General features: G+C 37.4%; 1 long non-coding RNA gene across 1 annotated transcript; it reads left to right on the top strand.

Annotated features, from left to right (window-relative positions):
• Nucleotides 1-5,416: 5,416 nt before the first annotated feature.
• LOC134419053 (uncharacterized) lies at nucleotides 5,417-11,970 on the top strand. The gene is made up of 3 exons (XR_010027956.1): nucleotides 5,417-5,454; nucleotides 6,229-6,346; nucleotides 11,772-11,970. It is a non-coding gene; the product is annotated as an uncharacterized LOC134419053 (long non-coding RNA).
• The last annotated feature ends 578 nt before the right edge of the window (nucleotides 11,971-12,548 follow it).

The raw sequence follows: 12,548 nt of genomic DNA on the forward strand, positions 1-12,548 counted from the left end.
TTAGCCTACTTACCTTCTCTTGCAAGGACAAATCTTTTTTAACCATCTCTGCACAAGGCAGAACAGCACAGCAAAGTATCAACATAAGGGTTGGATGATTTAATACAAACTGTGTCATCTGGCAGGAACTTCCAGTATCTGAAGCTGCACTTTTCACTTTTGACATGGCAGAGAACATACTGCCCTGTTCTTAAAAACTCATTTAACTTCTTTATGGAATGCCAATATCAGAACAAGCTGCTAACCACAGATTTAAAACCACATAATTTACAAAGTGATGTAAGATGAATTCCACCTGACTTCAGATTCATAATATACAGCAGGAGTTCTTATTTTGTCTGCTTTTAAGGTAATAAAGTACTTTTAGGTTACAATAGTTCTCTACATACACAACCATCCTAGAAGAAACAGTATATGCACAAAGTTCTGTAGCATGCTACTCCATGCTCTGTAAAACATTACCTACTAAGAAATAGGCTATAGGGGCAAAATACCTGTTGTAAAATGGTGACAGAGAGAGGGTGACAAGAAACATCAAGTGAGAGACAGAATTGCTTCATAATTAATTTCACTGGAAAACATGCAAAGACATCAACAAAGTAATATTGATTGCAATTTCACTAATTCACTAATACCACAATATATCACAGCATCACTAATTCGATATCACAATATCACCATTAGTTTTCCCAGAGAAGTTGTGGATGTCCCATCAAAGTGTTCAAGACCAGACTGGATGTGGCTTTGAGCAATCTGGTCTAGTGTCCCTGCTTATGGCAGGGAGGTTGGAAATAGATAATATCTAACGTCTCTTCCAGCTCAAACCATTCTATGATTCTGTGCTTGTAATCCCCCTTGATTTTTATTCCCAAATCCATTCCTGTTTTACCACCACAACCCAAAGGAGATGGTAGTAAAAAAACATATGAGGAGGCAATCAACAGCTCTTAAGCACACATGGCTGAGTGCTAGTGGCACAAGCCAAGCAGTGGCAGCTTGACAAGTTTTAAAGTATTCTATTTGGAAAAATGATGTGATGATTTTGGTTTCTGGTTATTTCTTTACCCTTAGATTTGTTTCAAACTAATTTCTTTAGACATCATTAAGAAAGTTTGCTCAGAGGGTGATTTCACAATCATAAAACCTCTTGCCTTTCACACATAGGTAAGATAAGATGCTGTCATTGAGTAATCCTTCACCATATGTAACTGCCACTACACTTGCTGCTTTTTGAAATGTGCAAAGGAATGTTTATTACTTGAGTAAAAACAGTTCAGCAGAATGAGGCACCACTGAGAAGATGAGACATTTAATTATAAGCAATGTTTTGGATAAAACATAAGTTCACCTGCTGATTGCTGTACCACTAACTGAAAGTATGTCTGCCATACCGGAAAGTGATAGCAGATGAGAGCATTACAGCCCACGCAGCCACTGTACTTTACCTGTTCTGGGATCAAGAAAGGTAAATTATAACACCCAAAGTTCTCTCTATACATACTAAAGGTTATTTTTGGCAGGGTCAATTAAACTTCATCTTAATAAACAGCATCTTTGCTGCCAGAGCTGAAGCACTTCAGATCATGAACTGCTTTATTTCAAGATAATTTAGCTTCCACATATTACATTGCCTTCTGGGATAAGTTATAAAGCAGATAATAATAACAGTCACACACCCTCAGCCTGTGCACAGCACTTAGTGAAAATGCCAGCAGTTGGTTACTATAGATACACAAAGCAAACCATCTCCACATCTGAAAAGCCACAGCCCACTGCAGTAAGGCTGTAACGCGCCTTGTCTACAAGAGATACAATAGTGGCAGGAGTAAAATGGTGAAAATCACACTCTGCATTAGCACAGGGTAATCCAACATAAACATGTCCTCACTGCAGACACACTGCATTCCATTCCTTCAGAGTCTGATGATGTTAGCGTTGCATGAACACTAATAAGTTAGCACAACTATACACATGCCCAACATTCCTTCCCCTTCCTCTCCTGGTGACTGATTCAAACTAAGACAAACTACTGGAACTGAATGTCACATGATGACAGCACTACCTTGGCTTATTTCTTTGTAAGGGAGTTCTACATCCTTGGCTGCTATACAATGGAGTGCTAGAACAGTGCCCTGTCAGGACTTCTGTTACAGTTCTGGCCACAATGTGGTTTTTACATCATGTCCACTTTGTATCACACAAGGAAGGATTTCACACACACTATCACAAAGCACAAAGCTAATTTTACAGCTCTTTGTCATCTCTTGTAGTTTCATACTCTACTTCTTTAAGCTATTCTTTGAATGAGGGAAGCATGCACTGCAGAAACTATACCAAGAAAATTCTCCTTAGGAAGAGCTTGAAGTAATTTATGGTGTGTGCAAACTGCGCTGAATGTTTCTTATGCCCAAGCAAGATAAATAATGTGATAACTTCTTTAATTTGCAGGTATCAGTATAGGCCAACCTTGACTGGAAGACAAAGACACTCTAGGTTTGTAATATTTACCTCTCTAAATATGAGCCTAGTCAGTAGACCCAGACTTGAACATTTCAAGTTGAAAAAAGGGGAGGTGGGGGGGCAAAATTTCACTGCTAAGAAGTCAGCAGGTACCACATTTAAACAGGATGTGCAAATAAAAGCTACTATTATTCCTTACTAATTGTTACATTTCTAAATGACTTCAGGATTTTATATGAATAGTGAATTATCTCAGGTTGAAATGTAAACAATCAGGAGTATATCAAAGTATTTTCTAATTCAATATTCCTAAACTACACAGCAAATCCTTACTTTTCTTCCATCCTTTCCTCTCTAGAGTTTTATAAAACCTGATCAGAAATAGTTTTGTGATTATGTTTATGCTGTCTGTTGAAGAAACTGTCCAGTCATTAACAGCTGGTTTTGTTGAGGTAACACTGACGACGTGACATTTGACACTAGAGAATAACTGTAAGTTTGAACCTCACTGTGAAAGAAATGTGGTTGCAGATACAGGACATATGAATAGGACAGACAAATTATTAATAATTAATTAGGATAATAAAATTATCCTAAGTGATCCAGACCATTTAGCAGACAGGAAAATTCATTATATTTATCACAGAGATATCACTCTCAATGAAATTAGCTGATCATTTTTGGTTAACCTGACATAGTATCAATGTAATGCTACAATAATGTGCAGACAGTTCTTAGGATTTATATTAAAAAGTTTTGCCAGATAAAATATATAGGTGCTATGCTACTAATCTGTAAATAATTCCTAAAATTGATATTTAGAAGCTATGCCAGTGCTATGCCTGCCATACTGTTCTGTCTTCTGTAATAAGCAAGGAAATTCATAGTTTAATTTAATAGTGTAGCATGCCCCAGGAGAGAAAAAGGATTTTCAATAAAGAGAAAACATCTGCAAAGACACTTATTTATAGAGGCATGTGATAAACAGACTCATGTGCTCATTAAGTTAAAAAAATCTGAACATTCTTTCCTGATGAATTAACAAAGCTGCCATGTATCATAACTTAATAAACCTGTATTTCAAGATTTCTTATTTATGTATTTGCTTGGCCTTGCTTTCCTTTTATGTATCAACATTCTCAGTGCTGCAATACAATTCACTATTCTGGTCTGAAAAGCAGTCAGACATGTTCTAAATTTCTGCCACAAGTAAACTAAGCTTTGTTAACAAGCAGACTTTCTTATATATAGCACTTTTAAATCAAAGGTTACAAAGGTTATTGTGAAGATAATCCAGGTTGTCAGAACATGGAGGATCAACAAATTGATTTTATTTTATTTTCTGTTTTATTTTATTTTATTTTGTTTTTATTTTGTGAGTATCATGGCTGAGATCCAATTCTCTTACTTTGAAAGCTATTCTGAGTCAACAACACAGTAGACATTTTGGAGAAGCTACAACAAACTAAAAATATGAATTCTCATGACTGCATTTTATACCTTATGGAAAGATTCTGTTTCAGTATTTTTTCACCAAAAGTTATTTCAGAAAATGACTTGCAAAACCAGTGTAACTAATGTAATATGTTTTTTCCTCTGGCTTTTTTGGACATTGAATACGCTGTCACAAAGCAACTGGCTAAGCAGCAACAATCAGGGTCAGACATGTTTGCAGATATAACATTTAGAGTTATAGGCAGAAAAAAAATAGAAGTATTCAATAAAAATTAAAGTAGGAAATTCTTAGTCAAAAGAATAGGAAAAAATTTCTCATGTGTTTGGACTTCTGCTAAGGGACAGTTTCTCAAGGAACACAATTGCAACCCTCATCCTGGGATGTTTCCAGCTCAAAGGCTGAGCTACAGGAGAGCACAGCCCTGAATGGCAGAGAGGGGAACTGCAGGGCCCAGAGACCCATTCTGCCTTGCATGACTGTGCAGCACAGAGCTCCTGGATGTGAGCTCCTGCTCATCTCCCAGGTTTAACAAAGAACTGGAATCATGTGGTACAGAACCCCTGGGTCTCCAGACACATTCCTCCTTCAGCCATTCAGATCCTTGGTGAATGCAGATCACTCAAGAGGGAACCAAGGCAAGCTTAGTGGGACAAATATTATCTTCTACAAGACCACCTGACACAGCTGGGGGAAAAAAAGACAAGTTTAGGGTACACCATTATTTGTTCTGGTCTGAAAGGATGAATAAAGATTTGAACAAATGGATCCCAGTTTATTTTACTTATTTTTTAAAATTGCACAATTTGAAAGAAAAATGTGACTCCCCTTTGGCAAAGGAGGGCTAATGAGGTAGTTAATGTGGCAAGGAATGACAGAGAAACAGAGCTGCTACTGGTAATATTAGAGATTCTTGTGAAAGACAAACAAAGAAATGATGTGGAAATGATTTAAGATTTTTTAAAAAACTAAACACTTTTAAATAACCATCATGGAATTCAAATGTTGTGAGACACAAAAAATTATTACTGTTTCCAAGAAAATATCAAGAGAAATAATTTCCTGAGTAATTCCATTCCAGATGAGAGTGATATATTAACACTGAAGAATTGTACAATAACTGAGCCCTGAAACCACTCAGTAAATCATTTAACAGAGTTTGGCAAATACTATCAGGAAATGCTTAAAAAAAGTCTCTCCCCTTCAAGATCCAAATCACTGCACATGAGTCTGAGGTACTAAAAAATTCTTCATGTTACCTTTATTCATTATAAAGGAGAACTATTACAAATTTGATTTAGTTTCAAGTTCCCAAAACTTTTTCTAGATTTTAAATGTATATCTTGTAATCTTCTTGTTTTTTTATTTATTCTTCCCAAAGTTAAAAAGTTGATCACATAGCCAGCTTCAGGAGCTGGCACATAAATGCAAGGTGCAGCAGGAAGTGACATAAGTGGTTCATTAGGTAATCTCTGTTCCTCTACTCTATCACGGTCAGATATTTCTACTAAAAGAATATTTCAGAAACCACAACTCTTAAGGTGAGACTGAGATTCTTGTCCCAAAAACTTCAGTAAGTCTAATGAGTTCCTCGTACAGATGTCCATCTCAATGTTAATAATCTCATGCAAAGGTGCATTTTTGTTTTCTCCAATCTCTGCACTGCATTATCAGCCAGGCATTGTGCTTTACTTCTTGTCATAACAAGTCTTGCTGCTGACATCCAGCTGTTTGTTCAGTCACAAAGGGTTGGGGGGGGGGACCTGAAGTGCGTCATAAATTATTTAGTAAATACATCTTGAGGTGAAAGGTACATACAGAATGCAAGATAAATACAGATCTTAAAGGAAAAATAAAAAGAGGTTTAACTTGTCAACAGCTTGCAATGTCTACTGTTTACAAGTATAATCCAATCCTAGATGGATCTTCAAAGATTGAGGTTATTGTCACAAGCACAATTCCTGAAAGTTCTTTTGCACTACTCCTCAAAGCTGTGTAATGGAAATATTCTTCATGGTAAATCTTACTGTTATTGCTCAGTAATGGCAGCATTCTTCAATGTTGCCCTTGCCAGTGCTAACACCATTTGATATCCTCTAGGTTTAAAAACATTTGGTACTAAACAGTGCTGTATGAGAAATACCAAATAGCACCACGACCAGGAAGGACAACTGTCAAACATGTCACACTGTTGCCCTTATATACTCATCTTACAAAGTGAATTCTGACTGTATTTCTATTCTGTTGCTGTAAATTAGTTTTCTCTAATCAATATGAAAGGTTGAAGTTTTTTTATTACTTTTCTCTTTCCACAGAGCTTTGCTCAGGCAGCCATTGGTCCGCCACTGGCATTATTCCACTGAAAGCACATTATCGTTGAATAAACATGAGCTGCCAGAAATTGTGGATTTGCACAGAGGCTTTGGGAAATCTGTGAGTAGGCTTTATTGTATGTAAGACAGACTGCACAAAGAAATACCACTCAATGAGCCAAAACTTATGATCTTAAGAGTCTCTACATTTAAGCCAGCAAATGCTTTTTGAGAATTTAGACCTCTAGGTTTTCTTAATATGAAAACCTTTTTTAAGGGATAGTTTAGCTATGATAACTATTTCAATTGGGAAAAAAAGTGTTTGTTTTTTAAAGGTTAGGTAATGATTAAAAAGAGTTCTTTCTACAAGCATAGAATACATATTCATATTATTTAAACAGACAGTGAGCCAAAAATATTACTTTCCAATCTGAAACCAAGTTAGATGTGCTGGAAGGTTCCTGTGAAACACTAGAGAATACTACAACATCTTAGTTTGTCTTTTTATTCTCTTCTAGCTCGCTGAAATGCTCCTGAATACAAGTCATTAATTTGCCATGATGTTTTTCTTTCATATACATTTTCAGCTTGTACCTCTCTCTGTAACTGAGTCAGCTGGTTGTAAGTACATTAGTAAGTAATGTGACAGCAATGGACTCAGTTGCATTTTATAAGCCCATGGAAAGCTGTGGAGTTTTCATGACCTAACACTCATCACAAATCCACACTTCTTTTGGCATTACTTTTCTAACCAGAACTTGTTGGATAGGATTCCAACTGGCAGTGTGAATTCACATTGCAAACATCACCCTGAAATTTGTGCTGGTAGTTTGCATGTAAAATGTGCTGGAATACACAGTATTTGTGTGGTGAAAACAGTTTACTCATTTGGCACAAAAAGATGTGCTAATGCCATTCATCAGGAAAACATACAGATGGCAGTTGGATTGTTCATATTCTATATTCTCTCTCTCTCAAGTAAAGTTGTCTTGTTTGGTTTTCACGATGATTCATCTGATGCTGTCTGGTGGGCAACTCTAGTGCTAAAAGCCCTGTGGGGACAGAGAACACAGCCTGGCAGGCATTACAGGAGCTCTCTGATGTCCAAATTCACTCTTTCAGTAGAAGCTAATAAATTTCTAAATGCATTCTTGTCTATTCTAACTTCCCTTTCTGAGATGTCTCTGACATCTTTCATCCTGTTGTCATATGGAACCATTTTATGCGTCTGCTGGAACATCAGTTCATAAATCTCTTTCAAAATAAGCATAATTTTGAAGACATTTCTTGAATTCACTGTATCTACTCTCTTGCTTTGTGTATGTTCAGTATGTGATCAAGAAAATCTGTAAGACTGACTGACAGACTGACAAATTCTACCTAATTAGTACTCACTAGATTTAGCCAGTCATCTTCAGCCCTTCAAGCAATGCCAGCATAAAGTCTTCATTTTCTCCTAAATGCCTGAAGATTTGCCTGCATCTGAGAGAATCATTCAATGGTATTATATCTCTCAACAAGTCTAAAGATAAATCAAACCTGAAGTGGAAAACTGATATGATATAAACTGCACAAAAACTAATAATGATATAAAAAAAGTGCATGTGCAAGCAAAATAAGATTATGGGAAACAGTTTGCATTCTGAATGCTATCTTGAGGAACAAAAGAGACTTTGAAAGATTATTACATGTTAAAAAATCCTACCAACCATACAAATAAATGACCCATTTAAGATAGGTTGCCTTAAGAAGCAGGTTATTATGACCTGCATTACTAGACTAAATGGGAGTAAAATTTCTTTTAAAAAACTCCACTTTTTTCTTCCAGTTAGTTTCAATTAGGACTTTTTTTTATGAAACAAAAACAGTAACAAAATTATTTAAATACACTGTCATACAACAACTAGATAATACACCTACCAGCCACACTCACCAACACACACTATATTTTTTCAATGTCATATACATCAATACATTTGCTATGGTTACGACAGAAATAAAGCTAAAAAGTGGCTTGCCCATTACAGCACAGGGGATCTACAAGAAAGGCAGGAATAAAATTCAGTTATTTGAAGTCCCTGCTTTAACCACACTATCCCCTTTAAGAATTCCCTGTAGTAAAAAAACCAATAATACATGCTTTAATTTTCTTTTTTAAAAGAAGCTCTAACAAAGGAGCAAACACTGCTGAGTTTTGAAGTGCTTTCAGATTTATGCTTGCCTAAATGTGAACAGAAGTTACCCTATAAGTTTTAGAAATACTTGGCTAGACACCAACCACTGTACTTACATAAGGCCATATAATCACCTGACACTTGTAGCTGCCTCACTGATTTTCCAAGAATTTTAATCCTCTTTTCCTGAAACTATCCCTTTAGTGAGAAAATATGTTTATTCTATTCCTTATATGCTTGCTTTGCAAACAAACATTTTCATTTATCAAATAGGACAATAATATTTTCCACTTTCAAACATGAGAAATCAAGAGATTTCTTTGTACAGCAAAGTACAAAGTGTGTCTTGTCACATACAAGGGCCCATTCCTCAACTGTGCAGCCCCAAGCTGCTTCTACACATTTAAAAGCCTTAGTACAGAATAATGCAACTTCCCAGCTCTTCCCTTCTGCCAAGCAGCCAGAGCATGGGGACAGCAAGCAACACACACACGGTGGGCACCCAGCAGTTAGTGCACTGTGCAAAGAACAGACCAGAGATAGCTGCTTGATGGTTGGAGGCAGATGTAGCCTGAACTTCCTATTACCAGAGGTTTTGGTTTTACAGACTGTTTAAATATATAACTAACCTATTCATTTTGCCTTAGTGTATATTTTCTGTTAGATATAAAATGTGATTATTGAAGTTTCTTGTCCCATTAAGCCAATGGAAGTTTCAACTGCAGACTTCAAAGAAAAAAAGATCTGTGTCTTTATTTTTTTAAATGTTTCTGACTAGTGACTATAAAACTGGAGCTATTCATTAACAATGATTTTGGTGTTTGTTTTTTTTGCATATGTAATTTACACTTACATCCTGTGTAATAATTAAAGGTTCTAAAGTGACAACAGAATATATTCAAAGTGTGTGAACCACAAAATGCATGAAGTCAGAACAATACTTCAGAGAATTACCTTCGCTTTAAAATGATTATTGCATGCTTTTCTTACAACAGACTAACAGGTTGAGATTTTACTGCTGGGGGTCTTTGGTCCACCCTCTGATCAAAGGAGACCAAACTAGAGCAAGCTCTTCAGGCTTAATCTACTCAGGTTTTTAGTATTTCCAAGGATGAAGACTCCACAAGCTCTCTGGGCAACCTGTTCCAGAGCTTGACCACCACCATGGTTAAAAATATTATTCCTATTTTTTATTTCAGTTTGTGCTTATTGCCTCTTGTTCTGTTAATCCTTGGCAGTGGTGTCACCTTGAATTTGTACATATATTGGTGGAATATTTGGAAATGTCCACCGTTGCAAAACCACCAGCACAACTCCACTTCTGCGTACAAAAGGTCACCCAAAACATCATTCACTGTCAACAACTAGTTTGTCAAAGCAAATTTAAATTCCCACCATACTCCTACACAAGCACTTCCTACTATTACTCCTGCAAGCGCTTTTTCCCCTAAAAACATCTCTCACAACACTTCTGTACTGTCTGAGGTTCCAGAAACCAGAAAGGGCTTGTCATACAAAAGGGGTAGAGGGTGGGTGATGAAATAAGCTGTGCCTAGAAAGTCAGAGAAAATTCTCAGGGAACAAGTATTACTTCTGTGGCTGCATGATACATAAAGTAGGAGGAAAAGGAGGAGAGCATGAAATCAATGGCTAGAAAGAGCCGTTCTGTGATTTCCAACACCTTCCTCCCTCAACATCAGCAAAGCAGCAAAAAGAAGTAGGTACCACAGGCTGCACACTGTATTGCAGCTCTGGCACAGATAGAACAGAAAGTGACTGCTCCAAGCAATCACTGGCATCTGCTTCCCTTGTCTACATCTAAGGACAGACCTCCGTGAAATTTTTTCTAGCACAAAATGAACTGGCAGTTTGTGGCTATGCCAGGCATTTACTGCCCTAGCACTCATGCAGATACACTCATTAAGATCAGAGCAAAAGGCACAAAACCGTGTACATGGACTTTATTGCACCCTGACCTGTTCTGCTCTGACCCAACGCAACTGGAGGCCACCAAAGGATGTGTTAAGGAAACTTCCTGTCTGACCATTCAGAAGTAACTCTGCCAGTTACTCTCACGCCACCCAAGCTGGCACTGAGGTCCCTTTGCAGCCACACATGCAACTCTCACACAGTCACACCAGGTTTCCCTCTTGGCTCAACTCCAGGTTTCCCATAGCAGGGTCTGAGACATCTGGATCCCCCAAACATTTTAATCATGGTGCAACAACAGAATAACAGCTCAAGTGTTACTCTGTTATTCAGTGTTGCCAAGAAGGGGATCTAAACAAAGAAAAACCTGGGGTTTTATACCCTCACAGGAAGATCTGGAGGTCCTGAGCTCCTGCCGTGTCTCTGAGTGTCCAGTGCCCTGGCTGGCACCACAGGTCCCCGTGCCCTTGGCTGTACAAAGGTTGGTTCCAGTTCATGGCCTCTTGTTGGGGGGGTCTCACCACTAGAGCTCAGTCTGGAGCCAGCCCTGCAGCTGCTCACAGAGCTACCAGCACTGAGTGTATTCCATTCCTCGAGAGCCAGAGTACGTCAGGCCAGGAGTCAGTTGCCTAAAAGCATGTACAAGGGCAGGAGTACTTTTCTGAGCGAGCATAAGTGAGTCCACATTCCTGCCCAACACCTGAAACATCCACCATCTCTAATATGATTGAAGCTTTGGTGGCCCAGAACTTAGATGCCTCCCATGGAATTATGCAGATCAAGAATGGGAACTGTCCTGACTGATGAAATTCACAATCTAATGACAAAGCAAAACAAAGTAAATAAAAAGGTGCAGTTATTTAGTAAAATTCCTTTCTAACTGAAACAGTTATGCATAATAGAATGAAAACAGTTTAAAAAATAATCTGTTACTCCCTGTTACTAAAAAATTCTTTACTCTTTTTGCTCTGTTCAATAACTGTACAGTTCCACTGAAAACTTCAATGCAAAATGCAAGTCTTAAAGCTTTATGGCCAAACTTTTCATACTAAATAATTACTGGAAAGGTTGGCAGAAATGTCTATTTTTGTTTATTTTCACTTTCCTAAAAGTACATTTGTTTTGCATTCAAATGTATGTTGCTTCTGGGATGTATTACGCATGACAGAAATCATTAAAAATTGTTTACAATGTTAGACCATTAGTTTTGTGCAAATAGAGCTGACTTTAGTTTCTTGCTTGAAAGATTTTTCGACAAATAATGTAGTTGTTAACTGCCAATTTTCTAGTGGGAAAACTATATAAAATTTCCAACTACAATTTTTTTTCTCTATCTCATCTGAAACATTGTTCCCAACTAGTTTATTAAACACTGAATAAATATATCTCCCACTCAGCACATTTACCAAGTCAAGCAGGAATTTAAAATTCCTTTCTTCTTAGGGCCAAGCCTGCAGGAAAACATCTGCCTGGAGATATGTGAATCTTCTTCTTCATCAAGAGAAACATGTTTTGGCCAGAGATTTGAGCTTGTAAAGCACAACAGGCACAGCAAACCCTTCTAAAATTCCCAGATGATACCATCCTAAAACAGAAAACACTGAGAGTTGAATTTACATGAAATAAAGCATATTATGTCTGTTGTTCCTAAAGAAATAAAAGTAATTCCAAATTTTTAATAATCTAAGGTGCATATTTGTTTGTCTGCATCTTGACTGAGTGGGCAAAAATTTTAAAATTACCTTTTGTTCTATCTGAAATGAAAGAAAAACAGAAATTCAAGGCTGCCTTAGAAAAAGAACTTCTTAATCTCATTCAGTGCTAACACCTTCAATGATAACAGTGGAATTTTTAATAATCATCATGATTTTGCTTCACAATTTTTAATTGCCCTTGAGCATCTTCACAGACTTTTTTGTTAAGGCCTGATCCTGACTCCAGGAGCCAAGCAATGGAACTACAAGATGCAATTTCCACTGCAGGAGAAACAGCAGTGGAGATGTGCTCTTCTCAAAGCACTGAAAGCAGGGATACAGTCGAGCACAGGTAATCCTGATGGCACTAACACTGGCTGCTCTGGAGGGAAGCTCACGCACTTTATAAAAGTTCAGAAGATCCTTTCCCTTTCTATAACTCAAATATGCAGTGGTGATCCTGCCCAGAAGACTGCTGTACACCAAGGAGCAGTGACCCCCAGAGCAGGGAAGCAGAGCAGCTCCC

Source organism: Melospiza melodia, chromosome 5 (assembly GCF_035770615.1).
Source record: "Melospiza melodia melodia isolate bMelMel2 chromosome 5, bMelMel2.pri, whole genome shotgun sequence".
Taxonomy (NCBI): Eukaryota; Metazoa; Chordata; class Aves; order Passeriformes; family Passerellidae; genus Melospiza; species Melospiza melodia.